At 49.8% G+C, this 3,451-nt stretch overlaps 4 non-coding genes across 4 annotated transcripts; 2 read left to right on the top strand and 2 right to left on the bottom strand.

Annotated features, from left to right (window-relative positions):
* Positions 1–102: 102 nt before the first annotated feature.
* LOC127160099 (U5 spliceosomal RNA) lies at positions 103–216 on the bottom strand. The gene has a single exon (XR_007826650.1). It is a non-coding gene; the product is annotated as a U5 spliceosomal RNA (small nuclear RNA).
* A 401-nt stretch (positions 217–617) lies between these two features.
* trnad-guc (transfer RNA aspartic acid (anticodon GUC)) lies at positions 618–689 on the top strand. The gene has a single exon. It is a non-coding gene; the product is annotated as a tRNA-Asp (tRNA).
* Positions 690–792: 103 nt separating this feature from the next.
* trnag-ucc (transfer RNA glycine (anticodon UCC)) lies at positions 793–864 on the bottom strand. The gene has a single exon. It is a non-coding gene; the product is annotated as a tRNA-Gly (tRNA).
* A 1,893-nt stretch (positions 865–2,757) lies between these two features.
* Positions 2,758–2,873, top strand: LOC127160098 (U5 spliceosomal RNA). The gene has a single exon (XR_007826649.1). It is a non-coding gene; the product is annotated as a U5 spliceosomal RNA (small nuclear RNA).
* Positions 2,874–3,451: the final 578 nt, after the last annotated feature.

Below are 3,451 nucleotides of genomic sequence, written 5' to 3'. Positions count from 1 at the left end.
TCCTAAGTCGCTTTGGATAAAAGCTTCTGCTAAACGAACAAACGTAAAACGTAATGTAAACGGCTGCAAGCCAAATTTACTCTGCTCTTGACACCCCAGTGTAGCTCTGCTGTGAGCAGAGCCCCCAAAAATACAAGTCACTCGCAAAGGTTCCCCTCACGGAAATCTTTAGTAAAAGGCGAAAGATTTATGCGTCGATGAAGAGAAACTCGAGCTGTGTCCCCACTGCCTTGGGCCTGTGCGCTCCCCGTGGTAAACCGCTATGCTCACCAAGGGTGACCTAGGGTGCCGACACCCGATTTTCGTGGCGCCCCTCGCTCCAAACGGGAGGAGTAAAAGTTACAAAAGTCCCTTCCATCGCCCAAGTAATCACAAGCCCAATCAAGGCAGTGGCATCTCTTTTTTCATGCCCCCGTCTGAGAAGTGAAAGCAAAACCGAACAAACAATAATAAAATGAAGGAGTCCAAACCATGACCCCCTGTGATGTGTAGCATCCCAAATGTTGAGAGACTTCAGCTCATGACGGGTCGACCTTGCATTTTATGCGGTAGGGGCTATTCGTTTCGCAATGTCGGTAATGTCACGTCGGCTCGGGGAGAGAGCCAGCGTGCACGACTCCTCGTTAGTATAGTGGACAGTATCTCCGCCTGTCACGCGGAAGACCGGGGTTCGATTCCCCGACGGGGAGACCTGGCTCTTTGCTGCCGCCGAACGGCTCGTCCAAAAGTTTTTGGTGCAGCCAGAGGTCGCAGAAGGAGCTCCGCTTCGACCTCGGCCGGAGCCAAAGGAAATGCGTTGGCCGGGAATCGAACCCGGGTCAACTGCTTGGAAGGCAGCTATGCTCACCACTATACCACCAACGCAGGCGGCGGACGCCGGCTTTGGCGGTCAGAAAAGAACGCTCGAAGCGCACGAGTCACCCATAGGGGCCAAAGGGGCCTACATCGAACACTTCACTTATAGATAACTAAAGACCGATCTGTCTCCTTCCGTTCATAGCAAAAGCACTCGAACGAGTCGTTTTTAACCAGGTATCACTATTTCTCTCACAGAACAGTTCATTGGATGCTAACCAGTCAGGTTTCAGGAGTGGCCACTCAACTGAAACTGCACTACTGTCAGTCACCACCACCACCTACAGCTCAACCTGGCAAAGACTGAGCTCCTTGTTTTCCCTGCCGCTCCGACTCTACAGCATGACTTCACCATCCATTTAGCTTCATCAACAATTACCCCATCAAGATCTGCCAGAAATCTTGGTATGATCTTTGATGACCCTCCCCGTGGTAAACCGCTATGCTCACCAAGGGGTGACCTAGCTTGCCGACACCCGATTTTCTCAGCGCCCCCTCGCACTGCTACCAATCGGGAGGAGTAAGAACTTACAGAAGTCCTTCCATCGCCCAAGTAATCACAAGCCCAATCAAGGCAGTGGCATCTCTTTTTCATGCCCCCGGTTCTGAGAAGTGAAAGCAAAACCCCACAAACAATAATAAAATGAAGGAGTCCAAACCATAACAACTTTGATGCGACTGCTGAAAACTCATCTCTTTCAAACTATTTGACTTAAAAAAAAAACAAACAAACAAGCTTTATTCTACTCTTTTCCCTTTCTAGCTTGTACTTATCTGAACAATGCCTGTCTTATGGTTAGTATAGTGCACTTCCTCCGTCTGTTTGGATAAAAGGGGTTCTGCTAAAACCTAACAAACGTAAAAGTTTTTGGTAAAGTAGCCGGAGCCCCCAAAAATGGAGCTCTCGCAAATGCGTTGGCCGGGACCGGCCGGAGTCAACTGCAAAGGGCTGAGCTCTGCTGTGTCCTCTGCCTATAAAGCTTGTTTGTTTGTTTGTTTGTTTCGCTTGAAAGTTGTTAGGGGAGTTGGCATTCCGGATAGCGGTGGGAAGATCATTCCACCAGCCAGAACCGGGGTAAGAGAATGTTCTGGAAAGTGATTTTGTGCCTCTTTGTGATGGTACAATGAGGCGTCGCTCACTGGCGGATCTCAGAGTTCTGGAGGGAGTGTAGATTGGTAGCAGTGCGTGGAGAAAGGCGGGCGCTGAGCCTGTGGCTGTTCTATAAGCAAGCATCAGTGACTTGAATTTGATGCGAGCCGCAACCGGGAGCCAGTGCAGGGTGATAAAGAGAGGTGTGACATGGGCCCTTTTGGGCTCGTTGAAGACCAGTCGTGCTGCTGCATTCTGAATCATTTGTAGAGGTTTGATTGTGCGTGAAGGAAGACCGGCTAGGAGAGCATTGCAGTAGTCCAGCCTAGAGATGACCAGGGCCTGGACAAGAAGTTGTGTGGCCTGCTCTGTTAGAAAGGGCCTGGGAGATACTGTCCACTATACTAACGAGGAGTCGTGCACGCTGGCTCTCCCCGAGCCGACGTGACATTACCGACATTGCGAAACGAATAGCCCCTACCGCATAAAATGCAAGGTCGACCCGTCATGAGCTGAAGTCTCTCAACATTTGGGATGCTACACATCACAGGGGGTCATGGTTTGGACTCCTTCATTTTATTATTGTTTGTTCGGTTTTGCTTTCACTTCTCAGACGGGGGCATGAAAAAAGAGATGCCACTGCCTTGATTGGGCTTGTGATTACTTGGGCGATGGAAGGGACTTTTGTAACTTTTACTCCTCCCGTTTGGAGCGAGGGGCGCCACGAAAATCGGGTGTCGGCACCCTAGGTCACCCTTGGTGAGCATAGCGGTTTACCACGGGGAGCGCACAGGCCCAAGGCAGTGGGGACACAGCTCGAGTTTCTCTTCATCGACGCATAAATCTTTCGCCTTTTACTAAAGATTTCCGTGGAGGGGAACCTTTGCGAGTGACTTGTATTTTTGGGGGCTCTGCTCACAGCAGAGCTACACTGGGGTGTCAAGAGCAGAGTAAATTTGGCTTGCAGCCGTTTACATTACGTTTTACGTTTGTTCGTTTAGCAGAAGCTTTTATCCAAAGCGACTTAGGAAGTGCTCATAGTACCATAAGACAGGCATTGTTCAGATAAGTACAAGCTAGAAAGGGAAAAGAGTAGAATAAAGCTTGTTTGTTTGTTTTTTTTAAGTCAAATAGTTTCGAAAGAGATGAGTTTTCAGCAGTCGCTTGAAAGTTGTTAGGGAGTTGGCATTCCGGATAGCGGTGGGAAGATCATTCCACCAGCCAGAACCGGGGTAAGAGAATGTTCTGGAAAGTGATTTTGTGCCTCTTTGTGATGGTACAATGAGGCGTCGCTCACTGGCGGATCTCAGAGTTCTGGAGGGAGTGTAGATTGGTAGCAGTGCGTGGAGAAAGGCGGGCGCTGAGCCTGTGGCTGTTCTATAAGCAAGCATCAGTGACTTGAATTTGATGCGAGCCGCAACCGGGAGCCAGTGCAGGGTGATAAAGAGAGGTGTGACATGGGCCCTTTTGGGCTCGTTGAAGACCAGTCGTGCTGCTGCATTCTGA

Source organism: Labeo rohita, unplaced genomic scaffold (genome assembly GCF_022985175.1).
Source record: "Labeo rohita strain BAU-BD-2019 unplaced genomic scaffold, IGBB_LRoh.1.0 scaffold_2885, whole genome shotgun sequence".
NCBI classification, from domain to species: Eukaryota; Metazoa; Chordata; class Actinopteri; order Cypriniformes; family Cyprinidae; genus Labeo; species Labeo rohita.
Note: the sequence above shows the minus strand (reverse complement) of the source record. Positions and strands in the feature narration are given on the sequence as shown.